The sequence below is a fragment of the Ochotona princeps genome, chromosome 19, assembly GCF_030435755.1.
Source record: "Ochotona princeps isolate mOchPri1 chromosome 19, mOchPri1.hap1, whole genome shotgun sequence".
NCBI lineage: Eukaryota > Metazoa > Chordata > Mammalia > Lagomorpha > Ochotonidae > Ochotona > Ochotona princeps.
Genome location: NC_080850.1, coordinates 16652280 through 16673053, shown reverse-complemented (window position 1 = coordinate 16673053; position 20774 = coordinate 16652280). Strand labels below are relative to the sequence as shown.

The 20774-nt window shown below is 38.9% G+C and overlaps 1 protein-coding gene across 4 annotated transcripts in view; it reads right to left on the bottom strand.

Moving 5' to 3' along the window:
- The window catches only part of EBF1 (EBF transcription factor 1), a 398831-nt gene that overhangs the window by 87294 nt on the left and 290763 nt on the right, over nucleotides 1-20774 (bottom strand). The window lies entirely within an intron of this gene.

Here is a 20774-nt window from a genome sequence, read left to right as displayed (position 1 = left end):
ATCTTCTCTTTCCACTTATCGCTTGATCTCTTATTGTATTTTTGAAGGTAAGGGTTGCGATGGTGTTGTTTCAATAGATGATGTACTTTTATTTTTAAGAGTTACCCGAGATGTAGACTAAAACAGATTCGTAATAATACTTAAAATAACTTTCAGCCAAGTAGAAGATCCTTCACAGATCTTATTCTTGGCAGAAATTAATTTTTTGAAAATAAAACTTAGTAAATAGAGCAGAGTTCTCTGACTGTGCAATGACTTACGTACAGTTGCTACACTAAGGAACAAAATGCACAGGCTTTATTAGATGTGACTGCAATGAAACTACTAACCGTGAGGTTTTACCATCAAATGTTACATTCAGGAAATTCAAACAAATTTTCAAGCGCAATTTCATTTTCGAGTTTAATCAATCACCTTAGCTAAAGCACAGATTCCTTCTCGAAACAACTATCTTTCACAAATGAGATTAGAATCTGAGTCATCATTACAGAATGAATTTATTAATATTTTCCCTGCTGTGTGATTATTGGGTCTGGGAACAGGCTCTAGCACTGATGGCTCACAAAGAAAAAACATTTTATCTCATGGCTATCAATTCAAGGCAAATGTTTAGTTACTGATCATTCAAAGAACTATAGAATTTACTGCAGGAAGGAGTATGTGGGGCCATTTGAAATGAATCATGCCTAAGGACATGAAAGTTTAGTTGCTTAAAAGAAATGCAGTATCCTAGGGAGTGATATTAGAGAATGGGGTCTAGAACCCAAGACTCTAAGATCTTAGGATTTCACACATTGTTCACTCTTAAGCAACAAAGGGGAAGAAGCCCTATTAATTTTAAATTTTTCCAAACTTTCACCGTTAGAAGAACTCTCTCTGAGCTTTGTCACATGTATAGTCAACTCACGCAATTGTGTACCTAATATCTTTATGTGGATTCTACTTTTGATTAAAATTTTATATCACTAGCATAATTGGAAAACTGGGTATCTCCTGTCAAGAAGAATATGGTCAGTTATCTCAAGTTAAGATGCTAAATTTTTGCTAGATAACTGCTGAAAAGCCTAGAGTCTTGTTGAAAAGGATGGAAGCTATATCAAATATGGTAAAAAAAAAAAAAAAAAAAAAAAAAAAAACTTGCTTACCCCAACTGCCACTTTTTTTCCTTAATATAAATCAGAAGGATCAAAAGAAAAACAGAAGCAGAATACCTTTCTCACTATGTGACTCAGTCCTACTTAACTCCTATGTCAAATATAAAATTGTCTCCTGTGATAGCAAAGACCACGCGCCCCATACTCTGGAAAATTCTGCTCTGTGTGATATGAAGGTAAATTCATTGTTTTGACTTGATTTCCTAAAGTACAACCCAAGCAAAGTTGGGTTAGAAATAAATATCTTGAAATAAATATCTTGAAATTCTCTAACATCGGCTATTACTTTCTCCCTAGTTGAAAGTCTTCACTTTCTTCATGTCTGTGATACTAATTGTAACAACTACGACTTTTGGAAAATGTCAGTTTCAAAGAGATTTCATAGTTGCCATGTTTTAAAACCCATCCTGTGGAATGGATATTCCAAATGGGAAACGTTGAGAGCCACACAAGAAACTAATATCATTCGAAAGACTAAAAAGAAATTCTCGCTCATCTGTTTTCCACAGTTCTTCTCACATATTAGATGCTAATTATTCTGCTTTCCATCACTTATTTCATTTTCTGCCAACTTGTTATTTGCAGAAATTTTCTAAGTTCTATCCTTTTATTTCCATCTTTTTACTTGATTACCACTTCTTGACTTGACTTGACTTAATTACCTCAGATAAACCAAAACCTGAAGACTGATCTCATTGGTTGAGCACCTTTTCTATTTTTCTTTTTTTTGAAAGATTTATTTCTATTGTTTTTATTTGAAAGTCAGATACACTGAGAGGGGGAAAGACAGAGAGGAAGGTTTTCTGTCTGATGATTCATTCCCCAAGCAGCTGCAATGGCTGGAGCTGAGCCAATCTGAAGCCAGGAGCCCAAAGTCTTCTTTGGGTCTCCCATGTAGGTGCAGGGTCCCAAGGCTTTGGGCTGCCCTCACTACTTTCCCAGGCCACAAGCAGGGAGATGGATGGGAAGTGTGGCTGTTAAGATTAGAACCGGCGCCCCTGTGGAATCCCGGCGCATTCAAGGACTTTAGCTGCTAGGCTATCGCACCAGGCACATGAACACATTTCTATAAACAACACATCCACAGCATGTCGCCAAACATGTCTTCTTGACACCTCAAGCTCAATGGAACTCAGCATCTTTCAATTTCCTCTAAATAGAAGACAGGAAATTATCCTTCATTTTTCTTTCTAATTTTTAAGTCATGCTGATTGTGTCCATGCTAGATTCCAATAGCAGCTCCAGTTTTCTCCCCTTTGTACTACTTCCTTTTGCTAAGGTTGTCACCCTTTCTGGTCCAGACTATAACAATATTATAACCACTTTTAGAATGGCTGCTTTCTACCTTTCTCTCTCTAGCAAAATCCTTCAAATAAATATTACCATAGCATGCCCTGACGCAAACCTTCAACTTCCCACTTTATCTACAATATATAGTCCAAACTCCTTGGTACAACATTCAGATTACTTCAGGCTCTGACAGCCCATCTGCTTTGAAGTGTAAGGTGTGTGATATATGCGAACACCACACCCTTGCCCAAGCACATGTTTTTGCTTTTTCTCTTGCCTACTGATACATCAGGTGTTCTGCACAACCTGACCACATGCTCTCTGTTCCAGTAAATCTCTCTAATTCAAAGATTCAGGATTTCCTACATCTTTGTGGATATACATACAGTTATAGCATTTCTACCATAACATTTAGCAGACTATTTCCATTGTGCCATCAAGATTTTCCTACACATTCTCCAATTAAAGATCCTGAGATCAGGAAAAGAGATTGATCCACACTTGTGTTCTCTAAACTAAATTAATACCCAACACCCATGAGATTTTCGAAATATTTCTGTAATGTATACATATGTAAATTAGGTCACGATTGTGCTGGAAGTATAAGTACACTGGGTATAGTAATGCTATCCGTAAGTTCACTGTTTTCTTTTATGGTAGAGAAGCAAAGAAGCACACACACACACACACACAGAGAGACAGAGAGAGAAAGAGAGAGAGAGAGAGAGAGAGAGAGAGAGAGAGAGAAAGAAACAGAGGGAGAGAGACACACACAGAGTGATAGAGACAGAGAAAGCTACCATCCTCTGGTTCATTTTCTAAACACCACAATGGCTAAGGCTGAAATCATGAGCCAGAAAACTCAATCTGAGTCTCCAACATAAATGGAGTGAACCCATTAGCTTGAATTATCACTGCTATCTCGCAGGGTATGTTAACAGCCAGCCATTGACATGAGCCAAAACTGCAAAGTCAAACCTAGGTGTTCCACTGTGAAACCTGAGCATCTTAACTGCAAGGTCAAACTACCTGCCCAGGGCCCTTTGCTCTTAAAGCAATGATATTTAACCCAATGCATCATACTGAACAGGGAAAAGACTGAAAGGTATTACACTAAGATCTAGAATTATGCAAGGATGTCCACTTTTACCACTGCTATTCAACATGATATTAGGAGTCCTAGCTAGAGACATTAGACAAGAAAAAGAAATTGAAGCATTTCAAATTGGAAATGAGAAATTAAAATTATCCCTACTTACAGACTATATGATTCTATGCATAGGAGAACCAAAAGACAAAATGAAGAGACTTTTGGAACTCATAAGAGTTTGGCAGGGTAGTAGGACAACAAAATCAGTGAATGTAAATCAATGGTTCTAGTATACACAAACAATCCATGGCTAAGAATAAACTTGTTAAATACAGCCCCCTTTAAAATAGCAGAAAAGAACCTTAAGTACCTTAGAACAAACTTAACCAAAAACATGGCAGACCTCTATAATGAAAATAACATTAAAAAAAAAGAAATGGAATAATTCACTAAAAGATGGAGAAATTTACCATGGTCTTAGATTGGTAGAATCAACATCATCAAAATGCCCACATCACCGACAGTAATACACAGATTCAATGTGATCCCAATCAAAAGTCCAACAACATTCTTCTCAGAAATACAGATGATACAAAATTCATCTGTAAACACAAATGAGCACAAACAGCCCAAGCTATCTTGAAGAATAAAAATCAAGCTGGAGGAATCACAATTCCTTAAGACATACCACAGGGTAATGATAATCAAAACAGTCTTATACTGCTACAGAAACAAAGCTCAATGGAACAGAACAGAAATACAAGAAGTGAGCCCACACACGTACAGCTAACTAATCATCAAGAGAACTGAAAATAATTGAGGAAAAAAGTTTTGTCTCTTCAACAAGTGCTGTTGGGACAACTGGATAGCAGTCTGCACAAATAAGAAGTAAGACCCCTACCTCTTATCTTATTAAAAAAATACTTCTAAGTGGGTCAAAACCATAAATCTGCACCCAGAAACCATCAAACTACTAGAGGAAAACATAGGGAGCACTCCACAAGATAGTGGCATTGGTAAGGACTTCTTAGAAAAGTTACCAAAAGCATAGGTGGTCAAAGCCAAAATAAACAGCAAACTGAGGAGCTTCTGCACAGCAAAGGAAATGATCAACAAGGTAACAACCATCAGAATGGGAGAAAATCTTGGCATACTACATAACCAACAGGGGACTAATACCCAGGATTTATAAAGAGCTTCAGACACTTAATGATAGCAAAACAACATTGATAAAAAATGGACAAAGGAAATGAGTAAACACTTTTCAAAAGAACAAATTCAAATGTCTAACAGACATATGAAAACAATGCTCAGCCCCCCTAGCTTTTAGGGAAATGAAAATAAAAACCACAATGAGATTCCACCTAACTCCAGGGAGATTGGCCCTTATTTGGAAATCTACTAATAATACCTGCTAGTGTGGATATGGGGAGAAAGATACCCTACTCCACTGCTGGTGGGAATGTACACTAGAAAAGCTATTATGAAAGCCAGCATGGAGAGTACTAATTAAGCAACTGAAAATTGATCCACTGTATGACCCAGCTATCCCACTCCTGGAAATAAATCCAAAGGAAGTGAAATCTACATATGAGGAAGTGGCCAGCAACCCTATATTTATAGCAGCATAATCCACAATAGCAAAGACATGGAAACAACAAAATGTCTCTCAAAAGAGGAGTGGATAAAGAAACTATGCTACATCTACTCCATGGAATACTACTCAGCCATTAAAAATAGTGAATTTTTTTAAGAAAGTGAAATTCTACTATTTGCAACATGATGATCCCAACTGGAAACCAAATTGTTCATTGAAATAAGCCAATCCCCAAAGGACAAATCTATGTTGTCTCTGATATACGACAACCTTCGTGCAAAATGCAAAACATATATAAGCAAACGAGTATAGACATATATTCCCACAGATGAATTGTAGAATAGACTAGCATATCAGGAAGTAAAAATAACATTGCAATATGTATCGCTACCCCTGCATCAACTGAACAAAAGCAGGACTCCCAATGAAACTGTTAAATATACCTTGACAATATAACACTAGTTGTTCTAACATTGCCTATACCTGCAATGCCATGATACATTTTAACAGCAGCATGTCAGACTTGTGACCGTTGCTGAAGAACTATGCTATTGTAATAACATGGGGGGAGGGAGTTAATGGGGAAGGAAAATGGGAAGGTGGAAAATAATTTTAAAAGAATTATCAAAAATAAATAGATGAATAAATGACTTCAGAAAACGACATTCTTGAAAAAAATTAACCCTCATTCCCTAACAATGTTGCTGTTAAAATTATTTCTTTGGCCTAGTACTCAAGTCCCAATTTAAGCACAGAAATACTGTTTGTATTTCATCTAAGTGGTAAACAAAACAAAGTCAAAAACTTGTGACTCCAGTAAGAAGTTATAAAGAAAAGAAACGCGTAATAAGCAGGTAGTAGAAAAAATCTACACTGAATATTAAAAACGTTTATTCCCAGATTAACAACATTAGGAACATTCAAGTCTCTCTCTCATATGTGTGTGTTTATATGTATGTATTTCCCAAATTTGTGCAGGAAAATACTAGTCACATGTAGAACAAGAATATGTGCAAAAATATGCTCTAAAATTAAAAATAGGATAATATCCAGTCACAGCTATGTATTAGGTATACATGTGCATGGAAAAAATACTAAAAGCAAAAACAATCAATTGTAACAAGTTACCTCTAGCTAGCAAAGTTACAGGTACTTTTATTTTCTTCTGCGTGTTTTTTGCGAATTCTCTACTTCTCAGTAACAAAGTACATTACTACAACCCACAGAAATGATTTTCAAGAGCAGCATTAAGACAAAACATAAATGTCTTCGTAGGACTCTAATGGAGGTTGCCTGCATGCCCAGGACATGTGATGGCAAATTCCCCCTCCAAACTACCCATATGCGTATTTTCTCTTCTCTAGACTCAGAGCACAAGGCAAAACGAGTCCTGCCAGGGCAAGTCAGATGAGGCACAGTCACTGTGTTCTCTGAGTACAGCAAAGCTACAGCAGTCATGAGATGGAATCCCGGACATGGAAACTACAGAATGGGAACTCTCCCTAACAGAATCTTAGACAAACGGCTGAGTTGTGATGGGGGCTCTCCTGGACATGAATACAGGCATCAGCCAGGAGAAAGCTTTCACGCACATGGAACTGGGAGCTCCACAGGCAACCTACACAGTTGGGAAGCCCAGAGGAGCAGCATGGAAGGGACAATGCTTTTTAATAAAGCCTCATGCAGCATCCAAAGCATGGTCCATTTGGTAGGTAAACATCAGAACCAGTGTTTAAAAAGATTAATGCAAACATGTGAGATTTGGGGATAAAAGACAAGTCTTAGAAATTACTTTCTTCTTGGAGAGTCGGTAACATTTTTAGCTAAATCACTCTTGTTCTTCATAAGCTGATGATGGTGATGGTCTCAGCCTTTCTCCGACCTCCTACCATTCCCCATTCACTGGGCAAGCTTTCAGTGATTCACACTGTATTGCGATAGGCCAGGAGTAGTCTTTAAATGGTTCACAGATGAAAATGAGTTTCAGGAAAATTTAAAAACCTGATCAAAGAGCCAACTGTAAATGGATGGGCATCCTGAATAATGACCACTGTGGTACAACCACAATGGTCCCTTTCTATACAATTGCTTATTGTTTCCGCATTTTCTGGCACGCACTCCACCTTAGCTTCTCCTATACCTTTAAAGGTCCTGGGAACCCAGTAGCTGCTCAACAATCCTTCTTCTTGGAGAGGATCAAGCTGAGAATTACTCCTCACAAACATAATAAGGCACTTCCAAGACAAGCTTTTATGCATATTTTCCAACCAATGGGGCTACATAAAATTAATACAATTGGAAGTTCCAAACCACAAACTCAAAAAACTAACAAGCATTACTAGAAAGCAGCCAGTGACCTTTCATGTCTAGTCTTCAGATTTAGCATTCTACCATTAATTATCTTCAATACTGAAAGGTTAGGAAAATTAAAAGTCCAGAAGTAAGCACAAACTCCAAGAGAAGAGATAAAAGAAAAGTTTCTCCTCTTAAAGAATTATTAACACTTAAGTCTAGAAGAATCCTAAATGTTGCATTGACAGAATGGGCACTGCCCATCCACAGCCCTGGGTGTGAAAGTACACCAGTTCACCCATTGGCAGTTGCCATCCTGTTTCTCAGTTTGCAAATCTACTGCACCAGTTCTTACCTGCTCTGTGGAGATACTGATAATAATATAGTTTGTGTTTGGGTAGAGCTTCTCCAGGGACTCTGAAGCATTTTTCAGATTCATTTTTAAATTTATGTATTAATAATCCTCACAGCATTCTCCCTCCTCCTCAATTAGTATAATGATAGCCATCTCTTTTGAAACAGGCAGGGGGTATTGAGTGATGGACAAGAAACAGACACTTAAATAAGGAAACTATAACATAAAAACATAATTAAACCTTTGAAACCAAATCAAATGAAGGGTATTTAAAGAGATACCACAATGTTACTAACCAAGACAGTGAAATTTCCTTTCCCCATCTCTAGATTGCTAATTGTTTTGTATGTAGACATGGAATATAAATATAGTTTCTGGAGTTGCTAAAGGAAGCTGAAATAGGAAAAGTATAATTCTTGCAGATGGTTCTGAGTGGACCTCTGGTTTATAACTCTATTCTCCTGAAGCAAATACAACCAAAGTGAGAACATGCCAGCTCCTCTCCTGAGAGCCTCAGTGTATTTTGGTTTGTTCTCTAATCAGAGCTCTCTGGATTTCATAACACAGATCCTTTCATTCCCAAGAACTGCCTGTCTCAAAGGCAGTATATGATTTCTCAGAGAATGTGAGAGAAAGCCAGTGGAGGCATTTACTGTTTCACAAACATTCTGGTTTCTTTTTGTCCTGAAGCAAATAACTCCAAACCAATGTTTAGCAAAATACAGTGGGTCACATGAACACTCAAAGATAAACTTAATGCACGAATGTCAGAGATTTCTGAATAACCAACAGTGTTACCTGACACTCTGAGATTTTTCTCTCTCTCTCTCTCCATATATATATGGACTTAGAGAAAGATAATAGATACAAATATAATTTTTCATTTGTTATCTGTCTAGTTCAAGAAGAATATGAGCCCCATATAGAAATGAACTTTGTCTTTTTACTTTTGACTGTATTCCCAATATTTAACAGGGCCTTGAAAATACTAGCACTCAATAAAGACTTGTGGGACATCAATGTGACAAAATAGTAGTCACCACTACTAATTATTAAAATAAAGAACCAACGCAGTTCCTTTTCAAACTAAAAAAGAGAAATACGCAACACCCATCCATTCAGAATTAATTCTGCTAAATTTTTTTTTAATTTACTTGGCCACCATAAACTTCATGATATCCTCATTAACCATTCACAGAAACATACACTGTCCTTTTCTACTAAATAGCAATTAACCAGGTCCCTAAATCAATGCAATTAATTATTCAAAACAGAGCAACAAAATTATGTTTCAAAATAGCTGGTTTGGAAGAAAATTTCTAAAATAAAAACACCATGCTTCAACTACCTTTGGTTTGTGGGTCTATTTATTTATTTTGTAATTTATTTTTAAAATAAACTTTCTCTAGCCCTCTTCCTAGAACACATATCTTGTGCCAACTGGGCCCCAAATCTGCCTGGATCCCATCCTGGCCATCTGGGAATTGGAGCGGCGCTGGAGAGTTCCTGAGGTGCAGGGTGTTACAAAAGGAGTGAACCAGACACCAGCCCCACCAGCCCCACCAGCCCCACCAGCCCCACCAGCCCCACCAGCCCCTGTGGTTTGCAAGGACACAATGAGCTCTTTCCCAAGGCTTGTTTTTCTAAACTCAGTCAAGAAGGAACATCATTCCCCACTCAAGCTATGTTCCTGCTTATTTGTTTAAAAATTAAAATACAAAAGGAAAAGGAAAGCCAGAAGCATTTAAGGAAGGGACTGAACACTTGTTAAGGAAGTTGGCAGTTAATAAAGCAATGCTATTGGAATTAGGAGAAAGAAAAATTTAAGAATCAAAATACCGAATGATGGAGTAAGCAGAGAAATGAATATACTTTCCACCAAAAGCTAGTTGTCTTTAAAGGTCTCACCATAGGCTTCACAGAATAGTAAGAACAGACACACTGTAACATTTTTATTCTAGCTATGAAGGATTTTTGCACATATATTCAGTAATTAACATGTACCTTCAGGTAATGAGGGATGCTACACTATCTAAGCTCTACAGAAAATTGAAGCCAAACCCCTTTTAATACTGTGGTCCTACAATTGCTTCTGCTGGAAAAGGCCTTTGAGGATACACTAGACACAACTTGCTGTTTTAAGCAGAATCTATTGACATAATTGTCAGCCTCTTCTTGATGACTCAGATCCACTGTCATTGTGAATGGTCATTAATGTGCTATACAGCAATATGTATAATTCCACACGCACCTTCTAGGTTTTCCATTTCTGCCTTTGACATTTTGCCGCCAACTGTCACTGCTGCAGTGCGTGAGCCTATTTTTAACACCTTACCTGCATATATATATGCAGGTATATATATATATATATATATATATATACACACACAGTGTGCCTCTATGCTTACCCTTTGTTTCCTATTTTGAGGGAGGACATCTCAGGTGGAGATTAGCTCTCTAAAGTGTCATTATAAAGATTCATTGACATAATGCTTGCAATGAGTTTAGGAAAAGGTATCACCTATATCAACCACTTGGAAATCATTACTTTTATCACTGACAGCTCCTCATAATGTCCAGTAGGGTAACACAAAGATATTCATGTGCATACATGTTGTACAGTAAATATAAACTAGCTAAATATAGACTACCTACCCACATATTCAGTAGGTAGTAATATTGTGAATCATCAAATACAATATTTTCCAGTAAGGGACATCTCTTTAATGGATGAAAATTAAGGTGGTAGTGTCATTCAATAAATTTTCATTAATGTTCATCATCTCATGCTAGGAACAATGAGAACTGAAGCAGAATTTGGCATGAATCCTGACTTAAAAGATAGCGTATGTCCTTACATTATAATAATTAAAAATAAAAATAATACATAAATTATAGATCATATATATTAGCATCTATATATGTATATAGTAGTGATGAGTCAATATTGGAATGAAGACAGAACAGAAAATATTCTATACCTGGAACAAGAAGGGAAGGTTTCCCAGGAAAAGGTGACATTTTACAAGATTCTAAAAACATGATGAATAAAAGCTTAGAAATGAGGGGAAAGCATTTGACAGGGCTGGTGCTGGAGAGGGAAGGAATGGCAAGAACAAGATAAGAGAACGGAAACAAAAAATCACTCCAAGCTCCAGAGGAGCTAAGAACTCAATGTCAGCAGAACAGAAACCATGGTGAATAGTAGCACAGATGTTTAACAGAAAGCCATTTAGTCTAGCAGTTCTGATGCCTGCAGACCACATTACAGTACCTGGGCAGATACCTGACTCTGGCTTCTGACTCCAGCTGATCACCAATGCCTACCCTGGAAAGCAGTACTAAACACACAGAGCAAAGGAACACTATACAAATACCAATTTCTTCATAGACATTTCAGTGATAGCAGTCAGATACGAAGTCTCTGGTTCATATTACAATTAGCAATGCATCACACTTCTGTGGTTTTTCTTTTCAAGTTATATGCACATACATGTGTGTACCTCCTAAACCCACTGTAAACAAGTAACTGAAAATGTCAAACTGTACTTTAATTATCTACACAGAGGACAGATTTCAAGTGCTTTAGTCATTTAAAATAAAAATATAGACTAGGACGTTTTCGGAATAAAGCAAGCATGTTTATTACCACACAACTATATTAAAAAGGCCATTAGACCATTTTCATCATATCTCTATTTATTAAATATACCGGTTCACTGAGAAATGATTCCCCATAAAATTACTTCTGCTTGAAACCACTTTTTCAAAGACAAAGCTTATTGTAATCAAGTCAGACAAATACTTTATAACTTTGCATCAAGCATCTTCTATACAATTCATAGTCAGTGGTAGGAATTTAACCTATTGATTAAGATACCTCCATTCCATCAAAGCACCTCAGTTTAACTCCCAACTCCAGTTTCCTCCTGTTCCATACCCTAAAGACCGCAGGGGATGCCTCAACTACTTGGCTCCCTGCAGCCCCTATAGGAAACATGGATTGCGTTCTAGCTACTGCTTCAGCCCCAAATGTCAGAAACATTTGTAAAGTCAATCAGCACATAGTCCTCTCTGCCTCTTAAATGAATTTCTTTAAACTTTAAAATCTAAATAGGTGACCTATAAGTACAGGCTAAACTTAGATTTAAACATGCATTTAAGTAAAAAGGACAACCATGAATTATTTTCAATTCAAGCATTCAATCAACCATGAATTATATTTGCACAGGAAAGCCTTATTATGTAAAATAAATGAACACAACTATTTATATTGCATCATATTTCTGTTAGGGAATTTCCAATTGTAGGCAGCATAAAATGTGCTCTAGATGTATTGATATAACTACACCTGAAATTTGGGAAGCTTTCATCGGCTTCTCTGGGATCCCATTCTTCCTCCCAAAGTAAAAATGCTGTCCTTAATGACTGAAAAGCACCCCGTAAAGGCCCGAAAATGTTGTGTCTCTACAGTTCAGTAAAGGGTCAGGTATAAAAGCCTGGGAAAGCTACATGTTTTAGCTTTTCATTTTTTCATATTAAAGAGGAATGAAAACTCTTCTTTAAATTCATAATCATTCCTCTGAGCTAGTGGTCAAATGAAATAGGATGAAAAAAATCAGGAACTACTTTTAAAACATTTTTCTCCATTTATTTTTTAACTTGAAATGACAAAAATGTTCTCAACTCCTCTAAACTTCCATTTACTTGACGATATGAAAAGTCTTCTTTGAAAAGTTCTTTGAAAAATGGATTATGGAAAAGCCATGTATGGACTTCAAAACTTGTCTTTTCATTCCATTTTCCACATATGTTTTGAACAATTCCCCTTGTATTTACCTACAAGTTTCTCCCAGAAACCTTTCAACTTTACTCCCTATCTCTGGAAATGCTGTTGCACAAAACATTCATCTAGATGAAAAACACAATGTGTATTCTTCGGTGACACTAACTTGTTCCTAAGGGGTGAAACCTAGGCCTCTCCCATCTGAGCTAAGTGGAATCACCAATCTTTGAATATAACTGTCCTGCAAATTCACATGGCATCTAACACTAAGTGAGCACTGACTAAAACCAGATGTAAACTGCAAGGGAAATTTTATGCAGAGTCTTGCAGCATTAAAAAATAATGGCCCTCAACATTCCTGGTCTAATCTGAATACTTTGAAAATATTTCAGACAATTTTCTCACTTCTATCCCAGTCCAATCTCTTTATAACTGACTTTAATGAACCGGTTTCACTGACACAAAACCAAAACGCACTTCAACCATCATCAGTTTGTATTCTTGTGGAAGTGAGCCTTACGGGGAGAAAAGTAGAGTCAAAAAAGTTTAAGGGGCTGGCACTGTGGCATACTGAATAAAGCTGCCACCTGCAATGCTGGCATCCCCTAGTTCGTGACCTGGCTGCTTCACTTCTGCTCCAGCTCTGCTAGTCGCTTGGGAAAGCAGCAGATGATCCAAGTAGCTTGGGTTCCTACCACAGATGGAAAACCCAAATGAAGCTCCTGGCTTCTGCCTTTGGCCTGGTCTATTCCTGGCCATGTGGCCACTTGGAGAGAAAACCAAAGAATGGAAGTTCTCTGTTTTCCCTTCCTTCTTTGTAACCCAGACTGTCAAATCAAAACATAATATTGAGACATGCTGAACATTTCCCTGTAGGTTTGCAAAGTGTCTGTTGATACTTCAAGGTTCTGCACAGCCCAAAACAGGACGAGCTAAATATTTTCCCTAAACTTTGACTCCTTCATCTCCCACGAGGCATCTACTAACATCTCAAAGGACTGCTGTCACACAGAACAAACCAGAAGATGAATTATGGCAGCAGCCTGAGGTTTTTATCAGATTCCAAAATCTGAAAAGAGCAGAAATATTGACTGTCATTTATCAATAGGAAGATTGATAAATTTTATCTCCAAATTGTCAAACTTTGCAAATCAACCTGATATTTGTATGCTGTTTGCCATCCACCAATATTGCCCCTTCTTCAGAAGAAAGCTCAGAGAAAATTCTACATAGGAGTGGCTTTGACTGCAACAATAAGTCATCATTTGGGATGTTCACATCTCATAAGAGTGAGTGGTTCGGGCCCGGAGGCATGGCCTAGCGGCTAAAGTCCTCGCCTTGAAAGCCCCGGGATCCCATATGGGCGCCGGTTCTAATCCCGGCAGCTCCACTTCCCATCCAGCTCCCTGCTTGTGGCCTGGGAAAGCAGTTGAGGACGGCCCAATGCATTGGGACCCTGCACCCGCGTGGGAGACCCGGAGGAGGTTCCTGGTTCCCAGCATCGGATCGGCGCAGCACCGGCCCGTTGCGGCTCACTTGGGGAGTGAACCATCGGATGGAAGATCTTCCCCTCTGTCTCTCCTCCTCTCTGTATATCCGGCTTTCCAATAATAATAAAAAAATCTTTAAAAAAAAAAAAGAGTGAATGGTTCAAGTTCTAGTTATACTGTTATTACAAGTTCTTGCTAATACACATCTTGGGGAGCAAAAGATAATGGCTCAAGAACCATTGGGTCCTTACAATCCACCTGAGACTGGAACTGAATTCTAGGCTGCTGGCTTCAGGCTGGCTGAGCCTCAGCTGTTGTGGGCATGTGGGCATATGGAAAGGAAACAAGCCTGAGAAAGATCCCTTTGTCTTTCTGTGTGTTTCTGTCTCTTTCTCTCTCTGATTCTGCCTTGCAAATAAAATAAAAATGCATGTTTTAAAACATTAAACTACTAGCATTCTAGCACTGAGTTAAAAAAAAAATCAGCCCATGCCTTGCTTTGTCAGAAAAGAAAATAGGTCCCAGGGCCAGCTGAATCCAGATCCTCGGGACCATGAGAATACAATAAGTAGGTGTTTAGACTGGCTCCTTGCCCGCTGCTACCACATGGAATCTAAATAAACCTTTCTTAGAATGTTGTCCTCAATTCCCCCTATTCCTTGAGCCACACTAATTCACACAGATACTTAGATGATGAAATAAGGGAGTCACGACGGCCTGAAATATCTAGCAGAGATCCATCCACATAGAATAGGAACTTGATCAATTCATCACATTCCGGCTTACGATTACTCTACTCCTTCCACTTTTTAGAATCTTGCCTGGAGTATCAAGCCACAAATGTAATACTAGATGATACAAACATATCATATGATTCTCTAATTTGCATCTTGGGAGCAAGTTGGTGTTTTTTTTTCCGAAATAAAATGTGAAGTCCCACAAAGACGAACTATAAGTATCAGTAATACCTAGCCCTCTGTTACACAACCAGTAAGCAACCAACTAACACTCATTGTTCATAAATTAGAGAAATTCAGAAGAAGGCATTCAAATAATTATGAGCTCTACAGCTACTGTAGAGCTCCAAATCACATACAGATGGAAAAACAAAACAGGCAAATATGTCTCTGAATATGAAAAACCAGAAACCATGTCGAATAACTGCACACAGCTATCTTGTCAGTTTTCCTAGGTTATACATCAGGGATCTTCAAAAAGTTCATGGAAAATAGTGAGATTCATGTGAGCTAGATTAGGGAAGGGCCAGACTGGGCAGACTGTTCCAACTGATGCAAGCGTAAAACAGAGTGGGTGAGTGTTGGTTGGGCTTTGCCACAGCATCAGACAGCAGAGGCTGGCACTGGGGGCTAATTCTGTTAAGTTAAATCGCTGAACCACCTGAAGAGTACATAAGCTGGGAGTGGGAGTGACCTAGTAGAGAATAGTGGGCACCTCCCTCATGGGTTAGCACTCCCGCTGGAGAGCACGAAAACCAGAACAGAGTCAGGGGTGGCCAGACAGAAAGGCACCTGCCAGTATGTGTGTGGGCTGAAGAGTAGGTTGGTTGGGTTGAACTAGGCTTCTGGTACATTGACAAGTACCAGGCTAAATGGGATGTGGGACAGAATGAACAAGCCTGCGGTATATACTGGCATGCATAGGAACCAGGGTAGGGGCAGGCCTGGTGGGGGTTATAGGAATCGCCCCAACTAGGCTGCAGCTCCCACTGGTTTGTGGGAGGATCGAGTATGAAGTGGGTAGGATCGAGCTGGACTACAACACCCATAGGTTCAAGTAGAAGACAGGGCTGGAAACAGAACTGACCCAGCAATTGCAATGACAAGCATGTGCATAAGCTAATTGGGGCAACAGACGGTGCCGCACCCTGTATTGGCAAATTCATGCAAGAATCAGGTTTGGGATCATCTCAGATGAAGTTTCTTTGGAGATCCCTCCAACTGAACTGCTGATCTCAGAACCCCAAACATGAAGAGACTATGTCAACTAGTGGATTCTGAGTAAGTTTCATTGCGATTGGAATGGTGAGATTGGCAGCAATTCAGAACTGTTGAACTATCAAAACTGCTTGAGCAGGACCCTCGGAGCATGCCTCACATCAAGGGCCTGGATGGGTGGGAGGCTGGGTGGGGCTTTTCCCTTTGTTTTTCCCCTGATCCCACATACAGGGGAAAAAATGATGATATTAGTGTGGAAACAACGGCATACCCACAAAAAAAAAGAAAAGAATGAGATTAAAATCTGCGTTTCTTTTTGGAAGACTCTTCAAACAAAACACTAAGTGCCTGGTGTGGTAGCCTAGCAGCTAAAATCCTCGCCTTGAGTGCACCAAGATTACACACACACACACACACACACACACACACACACACACACACACACACAGAGCTACTAGGTTCGATGCAGTAAGAGAAAAAAAAAAACTAGGAAATTTTTTTTAAAGTCTTTTGGAAGAAGTCAGAATAATGATGACAAGACTAGTAAAAAAGAGAAAGGTCCAGTGTTGTGGCATACCAAGGGAAGCCACTGCCTGGGGCATCAGCATTCCACAGGGGTGTCAGTTCAAACCCTGGCTGCTCCACTTCTCTCCCAGCATGCTGCTAATTTGCTGAAAGCAATGAAGGATGGCTAAAGTGTTGGAGCCTCTGCACCCAGGAGGCAGACCTGGAAGAAGCTTCTGTCTTTAGCCTGGCCAAGTCCTGATCATTATGGCCATTTGGGAAGTGAACTAGCTGATGGAAGATCTCTTTCTTTGGGTCTCCTTCACATTCCATAACTCTAATACTCAAATAAATGAATATTATATGGCAGTAATAATAATGGAAGAGTAGCCAAGACACAAACGCAGTTCACAAGTAAGCCAAGTGTACTTGAGAGCTGAGAGAGCCAGAGTAAGAAGCAGTGGAGTGTCACTTTTCTTTTTCCTCACCCTCAGGGGGCAAGCAGGGAGCTAGACTGAACTACTCATTTGCAAAGAAAGTGGGTGGCCAGGGAGGGGCGGGGGAGGAGAGCACAGATGAGGGTAAATTAAGCCAATCTTATTTTCTCAGACTCTGAAAAATTCCTTAGCTAAAAACAGACTGCAGTGTGATAGCATCAGCTGCTAATCTCAAATGTTATCTTCTGGCCTGGCCCATCAGTCTGCTTCCTGGGTGCTTTGGAATACAGCATGAGGAACTAGAGAAAAATAATAATAAAGGCTCTACTTAAAATTAAAAGGACTGAGTTTTAGAGATGACATACTGCCCAGGGTGCCATGTGGTCTTGGCTAAGTAGGAGTTCCCTGCAGATATGAAACCCACACTGTGGATATGAACTCTAAACAGGCTTTCTTTCTCCAGGCATAAGGCATCTCCCCTTTGCTACATAGGAACAAATTCTACCTAGAAGCCAGTGGTTCCAACTACAAACATATACAACCAGAAAACTAAAGGAATTCCTCTTATCACTGGTTCTATACATGCTAACCCTTCCTTCCTTGGAATGAGAATCACTGTTATACTATTCCAAGCGCAGGTGAGCATACAGCATCAATTTCCTCAGGAACCAAAGGAAAGCAGCATACACAGTTGTGAGGTTCACATGAAAACTATTCCAAGCACTTAGCATACTGCCAAATAGAAACTAAGTGCTCAGTGAACGTCTTTAATATTTAGCCACACTGTGTAATTTCTTCAGCTTTTTCATTGATGTCTTCTTTAAAATATTCCCAGTACTAAGTTATGAAACTACCCTAATGCAAACCTTGAGAAATGACTTCAAACTTGCCTCATAACTTCTTGCTCCTATAAAAACCAAAGACACTCACGTAGTTTTATTGGACTAAAAACAATAACCATCATTGCTGCCACTAATGCTATTACTAATACTACTACTATATATTACTATACACCTGACTTGTTATAAATACAAGGTTTTTTCCTCCCCCTTCTTCTTTTATCATTCTTCCCTCTTTCAAGATTGCATTTTCCCCTGTTAATGAAGACTTCACCTTTCTTTGCAAAAATATACAGTTTGGCTCAAAATTTCTAGCGTTACTTGGTTGTATGATCTTAAATAAGCTTTTAACTTCTATAGCACTGTTTACTCATATTTAAGATTACAATAACAAGACTATCTAATCCAGGAATATCAGGAGGATTCAACATTCAACAAGTGCCTACATATAGTAAATCCTTAATAAGCATGAGTTATTTCTATATTTCTCATCATTACATTTGGATCAGTAGCAAATTATCACTCTGCACAAAAAGAGAAAAATTATGTCTGCCAAACAGTCTGTATGGAGAACTAAATACAAAAAGACTTTATAACATTATACGAAAAGGTTTACTTCTACAAGAATCATTATTCTGAACAAAATCATGACGTTAATGGGATAACTGAAATTCTTCAATTCAGGTACTCAACTGCTACTACTACAGGGGATTCGTTTATTTTAAAATATATGTTCAAATAGTTAGGAAATTTTTGTTGTAGATTCCACCAGGCATAGGTAATTAGTAACCTAGGCCAAACTGGCATCAGTTTTGAAGTGAATGAGCAAAGAAGGGGCATGCATCCACTACTTTTAATTGACATCCCATGGCTGGACCCAGCCTGAATGCCAGGATAAGACAGGCTATCGGCCATACAAGGGGAGAAGCAGGAGGGACAGAGAATGGAAGAGGAAAAGTGTTTGAATGAGCTTTTCTTTTCATATGTTCCATCCATTGTGTTTATTAAAATACACTTTAAAATTTTTGTATATTTATTTGAAAAAGAAATATAGAGAGACAGAGATGAAGACACACACACACACACACACACACACACACACACACAGACACAGCAGTGGGGAGTGAGAAGAAAGAGAACGCAAGGTCATTTATCCATTGGCTCACTCCCCAAATGATCACAGATGCTGACTTGGACCAAACAGAACCAGGAACCCTATCTTGGTCTCCTACATCATTTCAGCAGTCCAGGTACTGGAGCAATCTACTGCATTCCCAGGCACATAAACAGCGAGACTGATCAGAAAGGGAGCAGCTAGGATACCTCTCATCTGGGATGTGGGCATTGCATGCCACAACATAAGCCTAGAAACAAATCTTTGAAAGTAACTGGAATAAATCTAAGTTACATGTTAACCTACCTTAAAAGAGGACAAGAAGGTTAAGAAACTAAGAGCAAACAGGGGATGCTATCAAAACCAGGGACAAAGTACAGATGCTACAGAATGTTTCCATGATGTATCCTAAACCCTCATTCAGTGGATTACTTGGGTAATTGAGCACAGGAACTTTGATTGTTTCGGTCATCTTTAAGAATGAGAGAGACAAAGACAAAGAGATAGCCAGGCAGACACACAACAGAGTGAGTTCCCATTTAATAAGTCACTGCCCAAAAGTCTGCAATAACTAAAGCAGACTCTGAGAACCAGAATTCAACTCAAGTCTCCCATATGAGTAGCAGCAATTTCTCTCACTGCTTCCAAGGACTCACATCAGAAGGAAGCTAGATTCATTTAGAAGCTTAAGCCAACGCTAAACCCAGACACTCCACACACATGGGATCTAAGCAGTCCAACTGATGACTGAATCATTAGGGCAAATGTATGATGCTTTAAATGACACTTCAAGACTTATCCATTTTTCTTTTCAAAATGCCCTTAAGACTTACAAACCTGAGCCCCATTTATCAGGTGTTTCTTTGACTCAGTGATCGTATTTACTCTTCGCTCTTCCAACTCTTAAAGAGATGAAGATACAATCCACAAATTCTAGCAGAGGTTGTCTTGGTGAGGATCGCTGTCTCCCAAGAGACAGACTAGAGGCTGGCAACAGACTCAGCCATGCATGCGACGCTCCTAACTTACAAGTCAAAGGTTCCACTGAAGAATGAAGGAGCCCAGCCTATTTTTATGTCTGAAATGTTGAGTCCTGGATAACAACTTAATGAGTCAACAGAGAAACCTACTTCTGACTCACCTTTATGAAAGCTTTGCTCCTCTGATCAAGTGCATTTCTCATCAATTGAGTAGGAAATGCAAAAGCAGAAGCATCCTGAACTGGAAGGGGCTTGCCTGAGTGGGTTACTGTCAGTGAGAAACACACACAAAATACTTAGAAGATGAACAGGTGGCGCCTTGGGTGCCCTCTTAAGTCTGTTCATCTCTATAATCCTTCTAATGGAAAACACACAAGATCAAGATGGAAGGACAACTATGAATGAAAGAGAAAATGTTGAGCTCTACCTCCATTCTGCTTCTGCCTTCTTTGTGTGACCACATCCCTATCTGTGACCCTTCATGCGCTCTGGAGGCTGCTCTCGGGTTACCTGTCCCCTATGCCGCTGTGTTCCTATCAAGTAGACCTCTACTAAGAGTATTTATCTGTCAGCATAGAGAGGGTAGTAAGAAAGAAAAAATCTATGTAAAGAATTCAGCACACCATACAGCATGCAATAAATTTCCATAGGGTTAAGCAGTTAATAGGACTACTAACAAAGCAAGCTGAGTCAATCAAATCTTTGCACCTTTGAGCTGTCTCATTGTTTTCATTCTAAATTTCAATGGCAGGTTAAGGAGAAAGGGCTCTGAACATATTTAAGAAATCTAGGCTTAGACTTTACAGAACAAAGGAAAGTTGCTGTTGCATCTGTAATGTATAACTAATGCATATTATTGCTAGACAAGCCAACTAGTATGTTAAAATAATG